General features: G+C 46.3%; 1 long non-coding RNA gene across 1 annotated transcript in view; it reads left to right on the top strand.

The window, feature by feature from the left end:
* The first annotated feature begins 5,480 nt into the window (after window positions 1-5,480).
* Window positions 5,481-24,176, top strand: part of LOC310852918 — a 71,395-nt gene continuing 52,699 nt past the window's right edge. The window contains exons 1-2 of the long non-coding RNA XR_014568434.1: window positions 5,481-5,617; window positions 5,662-5,907. This is a non-coding gene — a long non-coding RNA (uncharacterized lncRNA). The remainder of the gene's footprint in view (window positions 5,618-5,661; window positions 5,908-24,176) is intronic.

Below are 24,176 nucleotides of genomic sequence, written 5' to 3'. Positions count from 1 at the left end.
GCTTCAGGTTACATGTTTTCGTGTTGCGTCCACGGCAACCCGGAAGTACTGGAACGGGTTACTTCCGGGTTTCGCTGCTCACGCATTCACAGAAGGACTAAATTGTGCCGTACGCGTGCGCAGACATGACACTTCGGCTTGCTTCAGTTCCGTGTTACGAACAGGCCTCTGGGACGGATCCCATCCGTAACATGAGGTTTCACTGTACATTCTTCTTCATCATCATCTACTGATTAATGTCAAAATGGGCTTACAAAGTAGTGGCTTATAAAGTACAGTGGTACCTCCGGTTGCGGACAGGATCCGTTCCAGAGATCCAGTCGGATCCCAAGGTTTCCGCAACCTGAGGACCGCTTCTGCGCATGCACACGTGGCAAAACCCTGTAAAATACTTCCGGGTTTGCCGCTTTCACATCCCAAAGTTTACGTAACCAGAGGATTACGTAACCGAAGGTACTCCTGTACATAAAAACCAACAAACATTAATGTCTTGACACTTGAGGTGTATGTTTTAAGGACCCACCTTATGTTTATGATTGCTTTAAATATTGTGTTTTAATATCGTAACCCACCCTGGGACCTTAGAGTGAAGGGCAGCTAATAAATAAATATTATAAATATAGATATAAGCATCCATAATCAAAACACACAATAAACCAATCCCCATCAGGATAACACTGCAATGAAAACCGGAGAGTTCTGTCGACAGATCAAGGGACTGCCGATATAAACAGGTGCAGTCTTCATAAAATACATATCACAAGTCTCTCTCTCTTTTTAATGCTCCCCCCCAATCTTTGGCACTGCAAGCTGAACTTTTGGCCATATCGAAAAGGAGTAAGTGCTGCCAGCATGAAGGGAAGGCTTTATGGACTGCATACATAGATGTGCCATTGTGAGCATCAGTGACTGGGAAGAAATGGCGACACTTTGCTGGGATTCTGGAGGTGGGATGCTTAGACCGCATAACAGGAATATTTAGTCCTACTTCTTCCCTTTCTTTTTAAAACTCAGGATGATCTTTGCCCAGCTTTGTAAAAGTGAACAAGGAGAAGTCCCCTTGAAAGAGACCTTTTAATCAGTATTCCATTCTGACAGCAGGGGCTACAGCCTGGCCAAGACATTTTTTACTATTAAGTCAGTTCAGCATCAAAGCCCTAAATGATGCATACAATTTCATGGCTAGCCCCTTGGCTTCAATGTTATGACTGATCAGCAGCAGAAGAAATGCCTTTTCATTTAGCTGAGGTTGCACCGGAAGAGTCCTAGGGTGTGGAAAAAATGCTACACACACGAACACTCTCTCTCTATTTCTCTCTCTTACTTTTTCTTCCCGTCCTCCTCCTCTATTACGCCCCCCTTCGAAAAAACACATCTGTCCATCTAAGACATTTTTCTCCTACTGTGAAAATAGGTCAGAGTCATAAAGTGCCCCCCCTCCATGCAGCCTGAGGTAAAAGAAATAAAGTAAAAATCATTTTTGGTCTCTGCATTTATTAGCATGGAAGAGCTGTTAGGTTACTTAGCAGAAGGTTCCTTTGAAAACGAAATGAAATAAGGAGATAAAAGACAATCGAAACAGCTTTGTTTCTGTTAGAGGGACTGCGGTGTGCAGTGGTGGAGAGGAGAGACATAAACAATCAGAAATAAGATATTTGAGTCCCATTTTGGTTCAGCCATTGCGTTTTTCCTGCCTGCAAATGCCACTACTGGTAACTTTATCATTCTTGCTACCAACAATCATTGTTCGAAGTAGGGATGTACAAAATTCTTTGAAAAAATATGGAAGGCAAAGACTTCTGTTCCCTGCCTCATTTATTTATTCACAATATTTGCTTCCTGCCTTTTGGTCCTTCACACCTGCCTCCAGGCAGTTCACAACGTAATTTAAAGCAATATGCAATTCCAGCAGCAAATCTATATAATTAAACCAAGCTCTAGCTCGAAGCTGGAACAGATGTTGATTCAGGATAGGATACTGTAGTAACTGCAAGGAAGAAGTGGCAGCAATGGCTGAACAGCACCTCTTTGGAAGGGGCCGAGGAAACCTTGGGCTTGATGGACCAAAAGCCTGACTTTGTGAAAGGCTGTTCCTGCACCCATAAGCAGCAAGGCCAACTTTTGGGAAAAGAGGCTGCACGTCAGTGACAGAGTACTTCCTTTGCTTGGACAAGAAGTTCAGTCTCCTGCATCCTTACCTGTCAGGGAACTGCCATCGGATCCAGAGGCGAAGGGAAGGCTCCAGAGAGATGCCAGAGAGGGTCCCAGTAGGGAGAGCGGCAGCCCATCTGCTGGGGAAGGAAATCAGCGTAGCACCAGTGGGGAAGGGGGGCAGAAGGGGGAATCGGCGAGGGGGCTCCAGGACTCCTCGTCGGAGACCAGCGGGGAGAGCACGGGTCCCCCGCTGCCCACACCCTCCCTGCGCAGAAGACTTCCGTGCATGGAGAGTAGGAGGAGACTTGGTGTCAAAGAACTTCTTTGCTGGAAGAAGTTCAAGAAACGCCCACTGACGGATTCTGCCAGCGATTGAGACAGCCACGTGTGAGTGGCTGTCCAGACAGAAAGGGTTCACCCAGGTAGCCCAGCCAGGTGTGGCGACGATTTACGCACGAGCAACCCCTAGAACCATTACATTACCCAAAGAGATCTGTTTCCCCATTAAAAACTGAAACTCTGTACAGTGGTACTTTGGTTCTCAAACCTTGGTACTCACACAACTTGGAACCCAAACACTGCAAACCCAGAAGTAAGTGTTCTGGTTTGTGAACTTTTTTCAGAAGCCAAACATGCTCTGTTTTGAGAGTTACACTTCCGTTCTGAGTGTCACGCTTCTGATTTGAGTGCCACACTTCTGTTTTGAGTGTTATGCTGAGGTCTGTCTGTTTTTGCTATTTATTTTGCATTTTTGTTTTTGCGGCTCTTTTTTTCGTGACTGTGTGGAACGCAGTTCAGTTACTGATTGATTGATTGTGTGACTGCAGTACATTGTTTATTGCTTTCATTTTATGGATCAATGGTCTTGTTAGATAGTAAAATTCATGTTAAATTGCTGTTTTAGGGGATGTTTTTAAAAGTCTGGAACGGATTAATCCATTTTGCATTACTTTATATGGGAAAGCGCGCCTCGGTTTTGGAACGCTTTGGTTTAGGAAAGGACTTCTGGAATGGATTAAGTTTGAGAACCAAGGTACCACTGTACCGCTGATAGACATAACTAACAATACACAAGTGGTTTTGGGAGAGATGCACCACTGATGGCAACGCGTCACCTTCTCTTCTCCAGTTTAGGGACTGACATTTGATTGCGTACCAAACGAAAGGCCTTTTCCATCTTTGGTTTCAACATTTCCCCTGGTTCCTTGGAGACTGCGTGTGGCACGGCTTTGTTTATGCGTGGGGCCAAGAGTAAGAGGGAAGTTTGTTTGAATTACTCTTAGCAGGAAAGATTGATGTTTAAAACCAGACATCTGGGTAGGGCCACGAAAGGCATTCGCTAACAGAAGATTCAGTCTTCAAGGTATAATATTTATAAAAGCCAGGGCAAGTGGTACATATGTAGATCTAGGACAATTTGATATTTATGAAGTGCTGGGGTTTTATTTGGACAGAAATGTTGGTAATTATCTTTGCAAAGGGCCATTTATATATACCATTTGAAAGTAAATCAATAGCAAATTGGAATGCCGTTTCTTTTAGTGGACACACTTGCTGCTGCGCCGAGTGCCAGCCAAGCCGAGCAAAATGTTTCTCAAGGCCTGCCAGGGATACTTGGATGCAGACCTTGCTAATGCTCTCTGTTCAGATTTCAAGCGGCTTTGTAATGGCAAGTGAACCATGTGGACAGGCCCGGCTCTGTCGGCTTCAAGGAGCTGGTTACAATCTGTGTAAATACGACACTGCGCAAAGTATTGTTGTAAGCTCCATGACACCCTAAGTCACGCTCTAAGGTAGGACCACCTGGAAAAGGTCTAGAGGCATGCTGGGAAATTAAACGCCTCCTCTCCTAACTGCGCTCTGTAGAGGGTGCTTTCTAGAATACATGTGTTGTTAATTAGGGATGTGCTTGCCATCTTGCAACTTTTATTAAATCTCTCTCCCTCTCCCTCCCCCGCCTCCCTTAAAAAGTTCTCAGATGTTTTACTGGAGGAAGAAGCACCAATTTGGCCACTTTAGTGTAAACCCATCTTTCCCACAAGACATCTGACTAGTCCTATCAAAACTTTATTTTTCCCCTTTCCCTGAAATTCTTCAGATGTCTTACCCGGGGAGGAGCTACTACATTTCTTTCAGGAAAAAGGCATTTGACAACAAAATGTTGCGGCGCATCAAGGGATGAGTGTATCTGTCAAAGTTGGTTCCTCTCAGTTTCTCATTATCCCAATCTTAAGTAGAGTTCTTCACATTTCCATGTTAGTTTGCAATTCTGTTTATTTATTAATAGTGAACATTCACCAGCATTTTAGGGTGAATTTGTCCCAATATACATTTTTTTTGCAGCACAGTTTCCCTGAATACAATGCATTATTTATTTTTTTTACTAAAATATACATTTTAGGCCCACCTTACCTTGTTGTTGTTTAGTTGTTTAGTCATGTCTGACTCTTCATGACCCCATGGACCAGAGCATGCCAGGCACTCCTGTCTTCCACTGCCTCCCGCAGTTTGGTCAAACTCATGTTGGTAGCTTCGAGAACACTGTCCAACCATCTCGTCCTCTGTCGTCCCCTTCTCCTTGTGCCCTCCATCTTTCCCAACATCAGGGTCTTTTCCAGGGAGTCTTCTCTTCTCACGAGGTGGCCAAAGTATTGGAGCCTCAGCTTCAGGATCTGTCCTTCCATTGAGCACTCAGGGCTGATTTCCTTCAGAATGGAGAGGTTTGATCTTCTTGTAGTCCATGGGACTCTCAAGAGTCTCCTCCAGCACCAGAATTCAAAAGCATCAATTCTTGGGCGATCAGCCTTCTTTATGGTCCAGCTCTCACTTCCATACATCACTACTGGGAAAACCATAGCTTTAACTATATGGACCTTTGTCGGCAAGGTGATGTCTCTGCTTTTTAAGATGCTTTCTAGCTTAACCTTAGTATATGCATTTTTGTACATATCACTTGGTTGGAGAACTGCACTGCAAAATTCAGAGAACTGCAAAATTTCAAAAGGTGGCAGTTTAAGTGGGCTCACCTTTAAATATGAACCAAATCAACCCCCCCCCCACTGCTACTCCTCACACCTAGCAGAAGTACATGTGTTCAAGCTCCACCTCAGCCATGCTCCCTTCTCCATGTTACTATAAGCTGTAACAGTTTTAACCAGGCCAATTCTCACCCGCCTTTGGATTTTCTATTTTTCTTTTCGAACTGATACTTAATATTCCATAGATTCTGGAAGCCACTGAGCATGCTCACACCTCACTAAGTTTATTTTGGATCTTCTATTGTGGCTGCATTTGCTTTTCCATTTTTTAATATATTGCTTTCTACTTCTATATAACTTGGTGTGGCGTTTGCCTCCTAGGATGGGTCATAAGGAAAGGGTGAAAATAGGTGTGATGTGATTGGCCACTGAGAATGCAAGGGGGGAATAAAAGTTAGAGTGGGAGGTTTTGAAAGTCAGTTGAGGTTTGGGAGTTGAGTTGGGCTGAGGTTTGGGAGCTGAAGTTGAGGTTTGGGAGTTGAAGAAGGAAGAGGGAGGTTTAGGTGTGGGTTGGTAGAGTTGTATTGTGAGAGAGTGAGAGGAATTGTTAGGTGGAGTCAGATAGATAGTTGGAAAAATCAGTTTGAAGTTGTTAGGAACTAAGAAAGAAACTGACAAGAGAAAAATTAACTGAAACCATAAGCTTGTTCCTGCATTTAAAAATAAACTTGATTATTTGTTTATGTTAACAACTGACTGGACTCCATGTGTCTCCGTGAGATACGGGGTGGTGGCAGCGGAAAAAGCAATCGCAGTGGCGGCACAGGGTCAATAGACCGTCAAACATCCGGGGGCCCTGTGTGTGAACGCCACACTTGGGGTTCACACAAGTATGGCAAGACCTCCTCTTTGTTTCTCAGTGTCTGTATTTTGGCTCCAGTCTTGTCAGCACTCACCCCCAAGTCTGCTATCGAAAGGAACATGATGATTGTGGTCCTCTGGCAATCACAAGCCAATCGGCCTCTCTCTGCACATATGCCGATGTTAGGTTATTTGCTGAAAAAGGAAAACAAGGTTCATTTTATTTTCTACCTAGTCACTAATTAGCAGTACTGCAAGCTTTAATTGGCAATCTCAATTTTAATTGATGAGGCTGAGAGTGCAGGGTACGTTTCCTTCCAGCCCCCAGCCCCTGGTTTGAGGCTATTTTAGTTCCAGTCGGTTACCATATGAGGGAAAGAAAAAAGTAAATATTAAAGTTGGCCTTCCTTTCTTCCCATGAGTGGTAGCTTTTGCTTATTCGAAGTCATATTATATCACCCTTACTTTTATATCTAAAAAAAGGTCCTGTCATGAAGTTTTGGTAATACACACATTTTGATTAATCGCCAAAGTTTTTAGCTGGACCACAACCCTATGGATAAGACAACTTATGAATCACTGACAGATGGAACCCATTTGTAGGGTGTTGATATGAATCTGGAGATTACCCAGGATCCATAGTTTAGGGCTAAATTATACTAGGGTTGCCACTCACCCAGATTTTCCTGGACATGCCCAGAATTCAAATGATGAAAATGGCGCCCAAGGGGAATTTCCCGAAATTGGCTAAATGTCAGGGAAAACCTAGACCAGCGGTTCTCAACCTGTGGGTCCCCAGATGTTGTTGGACTACAACTCTCATCATCCCTGAGTTCTGGCCTTGCTAGCTAAGGGTGATGGGAGTTGTAGTTCAACAACACCTGGGGACCCACAGATTGAGAAGGGCTGACCTAGACGTATGGCAATGGGGGTGATTCCTTGCTTAAAATGTCCCAAAAGCTGAAAAACAGGTTGTTGTTTCTTGAGCGGCTCAAAAGTGGTCCAAAAGTGGCATGGCGCTGCTGCCCAGCAGGACACTGGCAGGAGCAAGACCTGACAGAGGGGTCACCACCGTCACGGCTGTTGGGCTCCAGGGAGCTCTGGCTCAGCGAAGGGGCTGCCATGCGGGGCATGCTGATACTGCTGTCACCGCTCCTCCACCAGCCTCTTCACCCTCCAGGCCAAGAGGACTTTGCAGCGCCACCTGGGCTGCTTCCACTGCCCCGTACCGGGAAGAGCAAGGCAACCATTGCATGGTTTTTTCAGCCCTTTGCCTCCCGCCTCCTGTCTGGACGCCTCCACAGCACTCCCCTCTTCCTTTCCTTCTCCCTCTTTCCTTTTTCTGGGATTCTCTCCTGTTCTCCGCTTCCCAAAGTCCCTCGTCCCTCCGAGGGTTTCTGGAGCTCCTTCAGGCAGCTGACTCTGGAATGAGGGGAAGGGAGATGCAGGCAGGTCTCGCTTTGGAAAAGCAGTGCCAAGGCTGCGGAAGCATCTAAGTGCCCTTATGCCATCTTCTCAAAATCAGGCAGGCCAAGGTCCACTCCCCAAATAAAACTCAACAACTCTATCCGGATTTTCACTTTTGCAAATATGATTGTTTAGTCATTTAGTTGTGTCTGACTCTTCATGACCCCATGGACCAGAGCACGCCAGGCACTCCTGTCTTCCACTGCCTCCCACAGATTGGTCAGACTCATGCTGGTAGCTTCGAGAACACTGTCCAACCACCTCGTCCTCTGTCAACCCCTTCTCCTTGTGCCCTCCATCTTTCCCAACATCAGGGTCTTTTCCAGGGAGTCTTCTCTTCTCATGAGGTGGCCAAAGTATTGGAGTCTCAGCTTCAGGATCTGTCCTTCCAGTGAGCACTCAGGGCTGATTTCCTTCAGAATGGAGAGGTTTGATCTTCTTGCAGTCCATGGGACTCTCAAGAGTCTCCTCCAGCACCATAATTCAAAAGCATCAATTCTTCGGCGACCAGCCTTCTTTATGGTCCAGCTCTCACTTCCATACATCACTACTGGGAAAACCATAGCTAAATTATACACAGGAGAGAGGTGAGTTAATTTCCTGTGTCTTTAAATTTTTATTATTTATTTTAAATTGGGTCAGGATTCTGGTGTTGGGTGAACATTTTACCCTTTCTCCCTTTGCTGTTTTCCAATGTAACCTCCCCCCCTCCAAAAAGCTGTCATTTGTCCCACTAGGGAAAACATATGGGTAACTATACATTTTCTCTAACAGGGCAAATGGAAACCTCTGAATGGGTGGGGATTTACATTGAGAAAACATGTCATGGACTGGCTGGAATGGTGGGAGGCACCAGCTGAGAAACCCCCAAGGGATAAAGGCTCAGAGCCCAGGGAGTAGCGATGGGACGATGATGAGTGGTCAGAATTAGAAGAGGGAGGTGGTGTTGGAAGATGAAGAGGTAAAAGGGTTTAGTGAGCAGGAAGAGTCTGTGGCAGAGAGAAATCCAGAATAAGAACCAGAAATGGAAGCAGCAGAAGAAAGAAGGCAAGAAGCAGAGATGAGTTAGGCTGTGTGCTGGCCTGGGACTCCGGCTCGGACTCGGAACCAGAGAAGTCTCAGCCCGCACCAGATCCTTTGCCTCAGGCAGCAGCTGAACCAAGTCTGGGCCTGATTCTGAAGAGCCCCAGTCTGCAAAGGTTCCCCTGCAACAAGCACCAGCTGGGCCAAGTCAGAGGCCTGAGCCTGCCCTGGCTTCAGATGCGGGGATTACCTTGTTGCCTTCACTGGGCAATCACTTACAGCTGCTCCACTACCGGTTTGGTCAGGGGAGGCTGAGGTGGCCCCTGGGTCTAGTAACCAACAGACATCTCCTGAGCTGCAGAGACTGAGGTCTGAGAGAGGGAGAGACCTGAGTACGCACAGGAGGAGTGCTTGCCTTTGGGCAAAACAGGGAGGTGAGTCACCGGGGGATCAGGATCGGCCGTTATCCCGACTGTCGGACCCCACCCCAGGTTGTGGGAGCAACATTGCTGTATGCTAGACCCTGCCTGGTTTCCTGCCTTGGCCCTGTCGTACTGACTCCTAGTGGAACCCTTGGATTTGGGACCGGACCTGGACCGCGTTGCTTGGGTTGGCCCCGGGCCCAGCACAGGCTGGTGAAGAAGCTTGGGTATCTCCCCCTCATAACCAGCTGACCTTCCCCCTGGTCTTTATGCCTCTTCTGGTTCTGGGAGACAAGGGGGAGGGGAGCTTGTCACAGTAGGAGGCGAAGATATCCATGGCTCTTCACCAGCCTGACTTATCTCTGCCTCTTGGCCTCTCTCCTCCTACTTTTCTGCTTCAGCTTCTTCCTCTGGTTCCCTCTGCTACAGACGACCCTCGCCCCACTAAGCTCTATTACCTTTTCTTTTCTTTTTTGCAAAAAAATTATTAGTTTTTACAATATCAACGACAAACAAAAACACAAAATACGAGCCGCGTACATATTTTTGTGGCATACAAAAATAGATTAGCATCTTTCTTGGGCAATTCCAAACCTGTTATTCCAAGAAGAAAGGACTCTGGTTTCTTTATAAATGTATATTTCAACATTTTTTAAATTCATTATAAATCTTTTCCCAGATGTCTTTCAACTTGGGGCAGGTCCACCACATATGAAAGAATGTTCCTTCCTTTTCTTTACATTTCCAACATGTATCATCACAATTATGATACATCTTTGCTAATTTTACAGGAGTCAAATACCATCTATACATCATCTTCATAATATTTTCCTTTAACAAAGTACATGCGGTGAACTTAACCCCTTTCTTCCACAATCTTTCCCAGTCCTCAAACATTATATTATGTCCTAAATCTCTTGAGATTTAGAGATTTAAGCTCTGTTACCTTTCCAGCTACCTCCTCTTTCCAGCTATTGTCCCACCACCAATGGCCAAGCTCTGAACCTTCTTCCCTTGGTGGTCCTCCAGCTAATTTCATCCCACCATTCCTCTGTGTGCCCATGACAGCCACTCTTTCACTTGTGGGCACCAACAAAATAATAAAAGTTTGGATTTGATATCCTGCTTTATCACTACCCGAAGGAGTCTTGAAGTGGCTAACATTCTCCTTTCCTCCACCACAACAACACCACAACTCCTCCACCACCTCTGTGAGGTGAGTGCGGCTGAGAGACTTCAGAGAAGTGTTACTGGCCCAAGGTCGCCCAGCAGCTGCATGTGGAGGAGTGGGGAATCGAACCCGGTTCCCCAGATTACGAGTCTACTGCTGTTAACCACTACACCACACTGGCTCTCATTGCTAATAATCTCATTGCTGCTTGTTCTAAGGTTATTGGATATGGCCAAGCGCCACTAATGCTACCTGCGAATCGGGCTCCAACCACCTTACTCAGCCAAATCTCCCAATGACGTTAATGAGGGTTTTGGCTCGGGGTGGAGTGCTGCCATCAGGCTCCCATCATCCATTAAAAGCACTTATGAGAGCCTGCATTAGGCTCACCTCGGTGCAGATCAACATTCCATTTGTTAAGATGGAGGCAGGAGGCTCCCTCGACTTTGCCAAGTTCTGGCGGGGAAACGTTAGATTCACTCACCTGTCGAATGACAGATCATTATATCTGGCAATGCGTGCAACTGGGAGCCAGCAAGATATTTAATGGCAAATGCATGGAATCTAAACATGCCCCCCAAGTGCAACATTTTCTGGGATGCAGCCTGTCTATTATTATTATTCTTATTATTATTAGCTATAAATGATGATGATGATGATGATTTAAAAAACCGACCTACAAGTCTTTGAAGATAAGTGCTTCCAGAACAGTATTGGCATTTTCCCCTTGCTCTTAAGCCAACTTCCTTTCTCTTACTCGGGGGTCAACTTTCAAGACAGCATTAAAGCAAGCGGCTAATGGAATTAAGGGTATAATAATAGAAGAGTATAGTGAGACAATTGTATTAACAAAAAATAAATCATGTTGAGTGTAAGGTAAGTGTTTTTTAATTGATTGATGGGAAGGATGCTCTGCAGGGTTTTTCTCCCCGCTCCCCCCTTTTGAGGTCTAACAGACAGTTACCTCCCAGCTACTGCATAGTGGAAAAACCAAAAGAACAGAGGGGCGGGGGGGGGGGGGGAGAGGAGAGGAGAGAGAAAGTTAGAATATTATGCACAGGGAAGATAAATTATTCAGGGAAGATGGCCCATTTTGTGCTGACATCACTAATGTGAAAACGCATTAAATCTTTGACACCAGCTTCATTCCTGGGAGGCTGGAATCACGGCGACAAGGTATTAGAGATTATAATGCGGCGCTGCCGGCTCCTACTTCCTTTGTGCGCCGTTAAATGGCTTTCCAAGGTGATTGGGTAAGTGGGGATTCAGCAGATATTATAAATGCTGGAAAGGAATAGTTTGCAGCTGGGGAGTCTCTCTGTAGGGCCGGCCCAAGACATTCCGCTGCCTGAGGCAAAGGACAAGATGGCGCCGCACCCACCCACAATTCCATGCAGAAAAATCTGTCCTGAATCTTAATTCTGTGGGAGAACGTCCTCCACGGTACCCGAGGGCAGCAGGATAGCTTGGGGCTAGAGCAGGGGTCAGCAAACTTTTTCAGCAGAGGGCCGGTCCACTGTTCCTCAGACCTTGTGGGGGGGCGGACTATATTTTGAAAATAATAATAGTGAACGAATTCCTATGCCCCACAAATAACCCAGAGATGCATTTTGAAATAAAAGCACACATTCTACTCATGTCAAAACACCAGGCAGGGGCCGCAAATAACCCAGAGATGCATTTTAAATAAAAGGACACATTCTACTCATGTAAAAACACGCTGATTCCCGGACCACCCGTGGGCCGGATTTAGAAGGCAATTGTGCCGGATACGGCCCCCGGGCCTTAGTTTGCCTACCCATGTTCTACAGGCTAGACCATGTGGCACACTCAGCTTTGGCCCACATTGTTTGTTGCCTGAGGCAGCTGATTCACTCTGCCTCCTGTTAGGACCAGATGTGGGTTTCTGGTTAACATAGGGGTGAGGAACCTCGGGCCTGCAGGCCAAATGTGTCCCTCCAGGCCTCTCTGCTAAGGCATGAGCTGGACCTTTGTGGTAGATGTCAATGCCGGGGCAGGTTCCTACAAAGCAGAACTGAATGGTGCAAGCCATAACAGAGCATGGTGGCCAGCACTTTTTCTATTGCTAAATTGGTTCCTGCAATTTTGACCGTGTCATTGGCTTTAAAAGAATTTACTTTGGCCATTAGCTGCAGGGGATCCTGGAGATCAATGCCACTTCTTTCCATTAAAGACAATAACACTAGCTTAGCTCTTTGATAACATCCATAGTTCCTCCCTGGGGACTACTCTCTCCTTACATTGCCCGAAGACATGGTAAATTTATATAACCATCTCTTGTCTAATATTCTTGATTTGTCATCTCTTGTTAGTACTTTCACCATTAACTCTAGGTGAAGAGATCCATAGAAGGATGATCTCAGACATATAAAGGCTGTAAGTAGAAAACTAGGGATGCGGGTGGCGCTGTGGTCTAAACCACTGAGCCTCTTGGGCTTGCCGATCAGAAGGTCAGTGGTTCATCCCTGTGACAGGGTGAGCACCCATCGCTCGGTCCCAGCTCCTGCCAACCTAGCAGTTCGAAAGCATGCCAAAAAGTGCAAGTAGATAAATAGGTACTGCTCCGGCGGGAAGGTAAATGGTGTTTCCGTATGCTGCTCTGGTTTCGGTGTTCTGTTGCGGCAGAAAAACAAACGCTGGCTCCCATGGCTTATAAAGCAAGATGAGCGCCGCAACCCCAGAGTTGTCTGCGATTGGACTTAAATGTCAGGGGTTCTTTACCTTTACCTTTTAAAATAGAAAACTAGGCCTAATGAAGGCCGTAGATCCCCAAATTCCTGATACCATCTGAAACATAGGAAAACAGCATTCTGAATTTGAATAGCATTCACATCCAGTGGGCATATTTTTTTCACACCTGAGAATAGCTGATTGTGTAATAGCTAATGGGAAGGTATTTCTTTTATAGTGGTGCCTTGGTGCTTAAATGCCTTGGTTCTCAAATACCGAAAACCCAGTTCAGCTACTGCCTGATTGATTGATTGATTGATTGATTGTGTGCCTGCGGAAAGAGATAAAAGCCCCCCATCCAAACAGTGACTCTCATCACTGCAGGTAAGAAAAAATAATAATTTCAATTTTTATCATTTACAATACTGTCTTATTTATTTCATAGTACAGTACATTGATTCTTGCTTTCATTTTATGGATCAGTTGGTCTCGTTCGATAGTAAAATCCATGTTAAATTGCTATTTTAAGGGTTGTTTTTGAAAGTCTGGAATGGATTAATCTGTTTTGCATTACTTTCTATGGGAAAGCGCTCCTTGGTTTTGGAACGCTTTGGTTTTGGAACTGACTTCTGGAACGGATTAAGTTTGAGAACCAAGGTACCACTGCATTTATTTCTTTTACTCACAAACCCACCTTTCACCCATCTGTCATGGATGCTTTAGCTGAGATTCCTGCATTTCAGGGGGTTGGACTAGATGTCCCTTGGGGTCCCTTCTAACTACAATTCTATGATTCTATGATACTGCCTTAAATGTAGAGTACAGATGGAGCTTTAGTCTGGATTGGCATAATTATAGTAATAGAACGAGACATTTATTTACCCCACAAACATCAAACTAAACCGTATTCCACAAGATTTAGTTTAAAGTAAATATACTGAGGGTGGGAGATTTAAGTTTCATGCCGATTTCCTATTTTAGCATCCCCTGTATTAACAGGAGAAAGCAACTGTTAAAGAAAGGTAAACTGAGTGAAGTCTGTGTTTACAGTTCTAAATTGGTTTTTGCCACCAAGGAAAAGAATTTTGCAGTCAATGCGGACAGTTCACTGAGGATGTCAGCTGAGTTCAGCGCAGTAGCAAGGCAAACAGCATTAAGAACTATTAAAGGGGAGATGGAGAAAGCCATGGCAGAATATCAGTGTGACTATATAAATCTATTGTTTGTTCATATACACATAATGTGTAAAAGATCTTAAAAAAGAAGATCTGTCAGAGCTGAATTGGGTGTAGGCTTGAAATGAAGAGTTGTTGTTGAGACAATTTCTGGAACGTTGTGTATGAAAATGCTTTTAAAAATAATTGATGCAGTATATGTCTGCATTAGGGACGCGGGTGGCGCTGTGGGTTAAACCACAGAGCCTTGGACTTGCCAATCAGAAGGTCGGCGGTTTGAATCCCCGCGATGGAGTGAGCTCCCGTTGCTCGGTCCCAGCTCCTGCCAACCTAGCAGTTTGAAAGCACATCAAAGTGCAAGCAGATAAATAGGTACCGCTCCGGCGGGAAGGTAAACGGCGTTTCCGTGCACTGCTCTGGTTCGCCAGAAGCGGCTTAGTCATGCTGGTCACATGACCTGGAAGCTGTACACTGGCTCCCTTGGCCAATAAAGCGAGATGAGCGCTGCAACCCCAGAGTCGGTCACGGCTGGACCTAATGGTCAGGAGTCCCTTTACCTTTTATGTCTGCATTGCTTGGGAACTAGGTCACCTGATTTCATTGGCATCACACACCTTTTTTACCCTGGACTCTGTCTCTCTTTCACCACCGTAATTCATTTAAACAGTGTTTAATGCTGTATTTTAAATTGCTGTGATCCACTCTAGGACCTTTTGATGTGTGGTGGGTAATAAGAATAAGATGCTGCTGCTGATTTATTAATTAATCAAATCACTTGCAGCATCTTTTTAGACCGTGTGGCTTGAGCAAGCCATCTTGTCTTGTGTTTCTATACAAATAATTTCAAAGCTCTCACCACTTTGGGATCTAAATCTTACTGCCTATGTTTTCTTACTGCTGTATGGAAAAGCACACGAATCCTTTGAAGAGTTTGTAAGTAAACCATGTTTAACTTACCAAACATGCAGTCTCTTTCTGTTCTAGGGGAAGTGGGGAACTTTGGGGGGGGGGGGAATTAGAAGGGGATATTTTAAAGATTTAACAGCACAAAGCCCTGAAATTCTAGGTTGATCTAAGCAGGAATCTGTTAGATCAGGCTCCCTCAACCTCGGCCCTTCAGATGTTTTGAGACTACAGTTCCCATCATCCTTGACCACTGGTCCTGCTAGCTAGGGATGATGGGAGTTGTAGGCCAAAAACAGCTGGAGGGCCAAGGTTGAGGAAGCCTGTGTTAGATCCTGAGCCAGCCTCACTGATGACATGCAGCAATTTGGCTGTCCCCCCCCCCCCCCGTTTTCAAGCTGGTATGCTTGGCAGTGGGCCCATCACTCTGTTAAACTCTGCTAGGGAGTGGTTAGGGCTAGGCTTTCGTCCTAAGTGGAGAGTGGCCAAGTGTGAATCAGCACGAAAAATGGTGACGCGTTCTTACGTGACAAGGAACCAGGGAGGACCATCTCCTGGGTTGAATGGACCCTGGGTGAAGTGCCCCCAAAGAGGCTGGCTGCAGGTACCAGCCCTGGAATCAGGGAAGTAAAGAGGATGGATGGAAGACAAGCAGATATTTGATTTATGGCCTGGAAAACAAATACGTAAAACCTGCCTTATCAATGTTTCTGTGAATCTGTTACTAGAAATACCTGGAATAAAAATGTCATTGACTGGTGTGATGGCCTGGGACTCGGACTCGGAACCAGAGGAGTCTCGGTCCACACCGGATCCTCTGCCTCAGGTGGCGTCTGTACTGAGTCTGGGGCCTGATTCTGAAGAGCCCCAGTCTGCACAGGTTCCCCTGCAACAAGCACCAGCTGAGCCAAGTCAGGGGCCTGAGCCTGCCCTGGCTCCAGATGCGGGGATTACCTTGTTGCCCTCTGCTGGGCAATCACGTGCAGCTGCTCCACTACCAGTTGGGTCAGGAGAGGCTGAGGTGTCTTCTGGGTCTAGTAACCCACCAACATCTCCCGAGCTGCAGAGACTCAGGCCTGAGAGAAGAAGAGACCTGAGTACTCGCAGGAGGAGTGCTCGCCGTCGGGCGAGACAGGGAGGTGAGTCAAAGGGGGATCAGGACTGGCCGTTACCCTGTCAGAGATAAAAGGCTGCCGGACCCCGCCCCAGGTTGCGGGAGCAACATTGCTGCTTGCTGGAACCTGCCTGAGACCCTGTGCCTGACCTAGCCTGGTTTCCTGCCTTGGTACTATTGGACTGACTCCTCGTGGAATCCTTGGATTCGGGACCAGACCTGGACCGTGTTGCTCGGGTTAACCCCCGGGCCCAGCACAACTACAATGTTTCCCCAGTTAAGGGAAGTAATGAGAGCTTTTACTCATAAAGAAGAGAGTTGCTTAAAAATGAATTCTGGGCACCACAGTTCAAGAAGGACACTGACAAACTGGAACATGTCCAGAGGACGGCAACCAAAATGGTCAAAGGCCTGGAAACGATGCCTTATGATGAACGGCTAAGGGAGCTGGGCGTGTTTAGCCTGGAGAAGAGGAGGTTAAGGGGTGATATGATAGCCATGTTCAAATATATAAAAGGATGTCACATAGAGGAGGGAGAAAGGTTGTTTTCTGCTGCTCCAGAGAAGCGGACACGGAGCAATGGATCCAAACTACAAGAAAGAAGATTCCACCTAAACATTAGGAAGAACTTCCTGACAGTAAGAGCTGTTCAACAGTGGAATTTGCTGCCAAGGAGTGTGGTGGAGTCTCCTTTGGAGGTCTTTAAGCAGAGGCTTGACAACCATATGTCAGGAGTGCTCTGATGGTGTTTCCTGCTTGGCAGGGGGTTGGACTCGATGGCCCTTGTGGTCTCTTCCAACTCTATGATTCTATGATTCTATTTATGAATTTCTGAGATAATAATAATAATAATAATAACAATAATAATAATAATAGCAACAATAATAGCTCAATGTGCCATCCTCTTTTCACTGTTCTTCTATGGGGCTTCTTAAATCTCACAATCTCACCTTTATGGTACTGCTTGATGTCTCCTTCTTGGTAAGCCTTCTTTGTTTTTCTTCTGCATCCACCTGCTGCTGCCATCCACTCTTCCTGGAGCTTTCCCTTTCATTAGCTACTTAGCAGGAGCACATTGTCCTTCAGCAAGAAAGCAGAGAGCAGTCCCGCCTAGAGGGAAGTGTTTGCCGCTGTGTTAAATTGCTCCTTCCCTGCCCCTTTGATTCCATTAAAATGTAAACTCTCCCCGCATCCCAAGAGTATACAGTGGCCTGGAAGATCATCCAAATGACCACAAACGCTGATGACCTAACGCACCACTTAACCCAAGCCATTGCTTGCCTGCTACATTATCCTCCCGGCATATAACCTCCTTAGTGGTTCAGCACCATGGGGACAACTGAAATGCCCCAGCAGGGCAGGAAATATAGGACCCCAGGAGGGCAGACCAATGATTTGCTTCAGAGAGGTTTCCCTGCCGTGCCTCAAACAACATTAAATTTGTGGAGGAGTTTGCCTGCTGAAGATGTTTGTCTTGAGCAGCGTCCACCAATCTGGTGCCCTCCAGATGTATCCCAGCACAGCCAATGGTCAGGGAGGATGTTGTTGTTGTTTAGTCGTTTAGTCATGTCCGACTCTTCGTGACCCCATGGACCAGAGCACGCCAGGCACTCCTGTCTTCCACTGTCTCCCGCAGTTTGGTCAAACTCATGCTGGTAGCTTCGAGAACACTATCCAACCATCTCATCCTCTGTCGTCCCCTTCTCCTTGTGCCCTCCATCTTTCCCAACATCAGGGTCTTTTCCAGGGAGTCTTCTCTTCTCATGAGGTGGCCAAAGTCTTGGAGCCTCAGCTTCAGGATCTGTCCTTCCAGTGAGCACTCAGGGCTGATTTCCTTCAGAATGGAGAGGCTTGATCTTCTTGCAGTCCATGGGACTCTCAAGAGTCTCCTCCAGCACCATGATTCAAAAGCATCAATTCTTTGGTGATCAGCCTTCTTTATGGTCTAGCTCTCACTTCCATACATCACTACTGGGAAAACCATAGCTTTTACTATATGGACAGGGAGGATAGGAACACAGAAAGCTACCTTATCCATTGTCCATTGGTCAATCTAGCTCAGTCTTGTCTACACTGGCTGGCAATACAGTAGCCCTCAAGGGTATCAAACAGAGGACATTCCATACCCTCTCTGGAAAGGCCAGGGCCAGGAATTAAATCTGTGACCTTTTGTATTCAGAGCAGATCCTCTGCCACTGAGCTACAGCCCTTTTATGATGGAGTTGTGGTTGGAAACATCTTGAGGGCACCAGCTTTAGCAAGGCTCTTCTGGATTGGTCATAGAATCACAGAATTATGGAGTTGGAAGGAACCTCTGCAGTGCAAGAACCTCAGCTACAGCATCCATGGCAAATGGCCATCCAACCTCTGCTAAAAAGCCTCCAAGGATGGAGAGTGCACAAGTCCATTCCTCCGTCAAACAGCTCTCACTCTCAGAAAGTTCTTCCTGATGTTTTGTTGGAATCTCCTTTCTTGAAGCCATTAGTTTGAGTCATACCCTCCAGAGCAGGAGGAGAGAAGCTTGCTCCTTGTTCCATGTGACAACCCTTGAGATATTTGAAGATGGCTATCATATCTCCTCTTTGTCTACTCTTTTCCAGGCTAAACATACCCAGCTCTTTCAAACATTCTTCATTCTCTCCAGACCTTTGATCATCTTGGTTACCCTCCTCTGCACACATTCCAGTTTGTCATTGCCTGTCATAAATTGTGTTGTCCAGAATTGGACACAATATTCCAGGTGCGACTGGCTAAACTTAGTCGATGAGCAGTGGCTGCAAGCTTTGTGCCCTCATGACGAGGTTCAAGGTTCTTGCATTCATTTACTCCTTGGGTTCAGGATACCTCCTGGACCACCTAATTCCTTATATCCCTGCCTAAGCACAGAGGTCTTTGGAGAAGTAACGTTTGTGGCCCCTCACAGCTTAAATGCACAGCTTCTTTTCACCCCAAGCCATGTACTCAGTATTGTGGGCCTCATTTGATGGCAGTGCCTCCCAGTGGAGGCCAGTGTGGGCCTGCCACCTATGGGCCTCTTTTACACACACATCCTAGCGAGGAGAGAGGATCTTTTGCTGGAGATAAACCAGGCACTGTCCTTGAAGGTGCTTGGATAGTGTGCTGCTAACTATTTCAAGGCCCTGCTGCTAAAAAACAAAACAAAAACAAATTAGGGATTTCCCATGCTTACCATTTATAGTGCCCTAGTTTCTGTTTGGAGAGGACGCAGGTGGCGCTGTAGGTTAAACCATAGAGCCTAGGACTTGCCGATCAGAAGGTCGGCGGTTCGATTCCCTGCGACGGGGTGAGCTCTCATTGCTCGGTCCCTGCTCCTGCCAACCTAGCAGTTTGAAAGCACGTCAAAGTGCAAGTAGATAAATAGGTACCGCTCCGGCGGGAAGGTAGACGGTGTTTCCGTGCGCTGCTCTGGTCATGCTGGCCACATGACCCGGAAGCTGTACGCCAGCTCCCTCGGCCAATAAAGTGAGATGAATGCCACAACCCGAGAGTCGGTCACGACTGGACCTAATGGTCAGGGTTCCCTTTACCTTTAGTTTCTGTTTGAACCGGTGTTTTTAAGAGCAAATTTGTAGCTTTCTGCACCTTTGCTCACATGTTGCTAATTCTTAGAGCATGATTGTGGGTTTTTTCCTCTCCATGCTAATTGTGGGCTGTGCCCAGATTGAGAAAAGTTCCATGGCTGAGGTCACAGTACTAAAAGACCTTAACATTCCCCCAGCCAGTAAATGTCAGAGTTCTGTGCGTGAGAATGGGGAAAGCCCTTCCAGAGTTTTCAAAATATATGTATTTAATGCCTAGTATTCCGGAATACTAATCTTGTGAGAATATAGGAAATTAGAATGGGAACTGTGTGTCTTCCTGAGCTATGGCCGACCTCAACAACCTCGTTCTTCTCATAAAATTTTATATGCAGCTAATGATTGCTGTCATGGGCAGGGCTTTGACTCAGTTCCATAGTCTCTGTCTGCCATATCTCTCCTCTGAACTGAGCTTGTGAACTGACGGTATGTGCCGGTCAGAAGGTGGTGGTGCACATGGTTCCCAAACCATGCCCAGCAACATGGACCCCCCTCTATCTAGGAAGAGGTAGGATGCTGGTACACATGCTGGAAAACATTGAAGATCCATTCTGGATCAATTACCGAAGTTGGATTTTTTTTGTGGTATAAGGAAAGCAAGTTATTTGAGTACAATGGACACTCTGGTTGCGAACATGAGCTGTGCAGGATGCACGTTTAAAACTTGCAGCATCCGCAACCCATGTCTGCACGTCTGCACATGCACAAAGCTTGATTTCGCGCTTCTGCGCATGCGTGACTGCCGAAACCCGGAAGTAACCCGTTCCGGTACTTCCGGGTTTCGGTGGTCCGTAACCTGAAAAAACACAACCTGAAGCTTCTGTAACCTGAGGTATGACTGTACATTATTTTGGAATACTAGCCAAATGATTTACCTACGAGATGGCCTTACTTGCATGTACACTGTCTCAACCACTTAGGCTGGCAGAAGTGGCAGTGATACAGGTGCCCCATAATAATCATAAGACTTTGGGACTCCTTGCCTATTAATATCGGGCACTGTACTCTTTTCAGCACCTGCTGAATTTTGTTTGTTTGGATGTTTAGACAAGCCTACCCAGAAGTTGCTGCGAGATTTAGTCTGTTTTTAATCTATTGGTGCTTGAACTTTTCTAAAGTCTCAGATAACAGGCATCTCCCCACTTGCATGAGACCGACTTGTGCATGGCCGCGTATATGTGTGGCACCAGGAAATAGATAAAGAATTTAATGGCGGGAGAGAGCTGGAGAGTCTTTGTGGCTCGTGAGCAGACCCTCCTTGGAGCCCAAAGAGGACATCAGTGAGGGCAGAGGGAGCCTCCAAAGGACTGGAGGAACAGTGGAGCTTTATTGACACTGCTCAGCCTCCCCGCCTAACAGCTGAGGCTCGTGGTAGCGCAGCCACATTACCACACATCCTCCAGCCTCCTGCCAGCCCCAGAGCTTCAATTCTAGTTGTGGATATTTTTGGACACAGTATTTTTGGTATGGATAGGAGAGAGAGTGGCAGAGTGGGCATTTAAAGGGTGCTTAGAGGGAGCTCCCCACTTTTACATGCTTTTTGTTTATGTGTGTGGGGTCCCCGAATGTAACTCCCATTTAATTGGTGTGTGTGTGTGTGTTTGTGTGTGTGTGTACTGTTGTTAATTTTTCCTATGGATTATTATTATTATTAATAATATTAATATTTAGGTAAACTGCTCTGAGGTTTCTTGTTTTGATTTTACAATAATTGGTTTTAGGAAACAAAATAAATAACATAAACAAATAAACAAGAAAAATGATGCTCAAATTGTTGGCAACTTGCCAAAAAATCTCACCCCAACCCACCCACTGGCAACTACTCCAGTATAAAAGTTAAGTGCAGAACGGCTCTTAAACTGGACTAGGGCAGGTCTTCAAACAGAGTCCTTTGTCCTCTGCAAAACAGGACACACGACCTTGCCTCCTGCTATCTTCCATAAGTACAAACAACAGTATTCTAGTAATAGCAATAGAATAAATGTCGTCTCAGCCTTAGGTATGGTGAAATAACTGTATTTCTTTTCTATTCGGTTGGGGGAAAACATACAAGCATGAGGTTGAAATCTGCATAGTTATGAATAAGGGATCAATTATGAAGATAAAAGCCTGCCTCTATTGATCCGAGGGCGCTCTACGCAATTAAAATAATAACACTGATTAATATTGCAACATTAAAAAGTCAGTACTTGCCGAAGGTGATCAAGTACGCCACGGGCACAAACGCTGACTTGGTGCCATGCCGGCCCGAAGTGTGAATTTTCTGTCCTCGGCCGAGCGTTAAGTGATAACGCTTCTGCAAATGATGGATTGCTACTAAAAGGCTTCATGAGAAGGCATGATACTCGAAAAGAGATTTGGGAATAGAAAGGTGGGTGCTTTCACAAAAGATGTCTTCGATACAAATCAACAGAGACGAAAGAGCAGGGGCAAAGGTCCTGATCTACCTCTAGTCACAGTCGGGTTAATCACATGTAAAAACTGCCGATTCCTACGAATGGAAATGCATGTCTCTATAAGAAATCTGTGATGGCCTGGGATTCGGACTCGGAGGCTGAACCTGAGGAATTCCAGCCTGCACAGGATTCTCCGCCTCCACAATCAGCTGAGCCGGGGCTGGGGCTTGAGCCTGAAGGGTCCTCACCTGTGCTGGATCCTCAGGTGCAGGCACCAGCTGAGTCTGCTCTGGCTCCTGAAGTGATGGAGGACCCATTGCCTGCAGGTGCTCCACTCTCAGCCCCGCCAGGGGAAGCTGAGGTTGCCTCTGGGCCCAGTAACCCTCCAGCCTCTCCTGAGCTGCAGAGGCTCAGGGCAGAGAGGCGGAGGGAACTAAGTTCCTGCAGGAGGAACGCTCGCCTCCAGGCCAGGAGAGGCGAGGCACCTGTGGACTGGGGCCGCCCTATGCCTCGGGGCAGATAAAAGCCAGCCAGACCCAGTCCCAGGTTGCAGGAGCAACGTTGTTGGTAGCCTGTTCCTGCCTGCACCCTGTCCTGCTGGAGCTCCCGACCTCACCTGACTCCATGCTTTGGACCCAGCTTCAGCTTTGATGGATTGCCTCCATACTGCACCCTTGACCTTGGACTGGACTCGAACCTTGCCTCACGGTTAACCCAAGGGACCAGCACAAAATCAAAAGTGTGATGGGTCTCCGAAGAGCTTTAGGCAACAGGTAGGGATATGCACTGTGATGTCGGACAGTGGTACCATTTCATTGCCCAAGCAAAAGATGATTTTGCTCTCACTGTGATACAGCCATCATGGATGGCAGGTGAGACTTGGATCAGGGAGATATGGGTTCAGTTCCCCCACCTAGTGCAAAGCACAGCAGGTGGTCTTGGATCGGTTGCCGTCTCTCGGCCTAAGTGACCTCTCAGAGTTGCCGTGAGGATAAAATGGGACGATCCCATGTCACTTGCTCTGAGCAAGCTGGAAGAAAGTCAGAACACAAACATAACAAATAACCACTTGTTGTTTCATATTTGCAGCATCCCAGTTCTGAGCAACATAGCACAGATCCATCACTGCTGATATCTGGTTCAAAAATGCTGGTAACCTACATGCTTGTCTAAACAACCACCACACATTTTCATATTCAGTTTTTTAACACTTCTCTGTGTTCTTCTGCTATTTCACACCAAATTATATTCATCCTTGTGAGCAGAATGAACATGCACAAGACTACAGTCGTACCTTGGAAGTTGAACAGAATCCATTCCGGAAGTCCGTTCGACTTCCAAAATGTTCGAAAACCAAAGTGCGGCTTCTGATTGGCTGCAGGCTTCTGGGTTTGCAGCGTTCGGGAGCCAAAACGTTCGAGAACTAAGCTGTTCAAAAACCAAAGTAAGACTGTACCTGTTTGGGCAGCCTCAAGACTACAAAACCCATATTGCAGTGCAAGTAAGAAAGTACAGAGTCGACTCCAGATTTTGCAAGCCCCTAAGGCAATATGCCCCTTGTGAGGATCACCTTCTTGCTACTCTACTGTGGACACAGCCCATTCATTGTCCTTTCCTGCACCACTTCTGTGCCCAATCTGCACAACTGCCCAGAATGAGAAACCATGGTAAGAGTTTGCTGCTTTTCCTTAACTGATGTTCATGCACTCGGAGAAGGCAGCTAAACTAGGTGCAATAGACAGGGCCAGAGGGATCTGGGGACAAGCAGTGCATCCCTTGCTGGATTTCAGCAGGTACCCTAGCATACTGATTCCTGACCCTGATAAAGTAACATGCATATCTACAAACGCATACAAGGTATTTAAAGGAGCAAGCAATTTACAACATTGAAGGAACAGCAGTACAAAAGCACACCCTCCCTGCAAGGGCACATGTAGATATTCCATAGAAAACCAGCTGGCTGGGACTCAGAAAAGAGAACTAGAAATGGGATTTCATCTGCGGATTTTAATGCACTACTAATAATATGCTCCCAGGCTAAGTTCAAGGTTTTGGTACTAACATATAAGAGCCTTGGGACTGGGTTAGCTGAGAGACTGTCTTACCTTTCCACGCCCAGTAGATCACTTAGTTTTACAGAAGAGTCTCTCATCACGGCTCCTAAAATGTCAGATGCAAATCCGATCAGGGCTTTCAAGCTGCTGCCCTTGTTTTCATTGGA

Source organism: Podarcis gaigeae (genome assembly GCF_964106915.1).
Source record: "Podarcis gaigeae genome assembly, chromosome: 9".
In the NCBI taxonomy this organism is placed as follows: domain Eukaryota; kingdom Metazoa; phylum Chordata; class Lepidosauria; order Squamata; family Lacertidae; genus Podarcis; species Podarcis gaigeae.
This window is presented reverse-complemented; position numbering and strand designations above follow the sequence as displayed.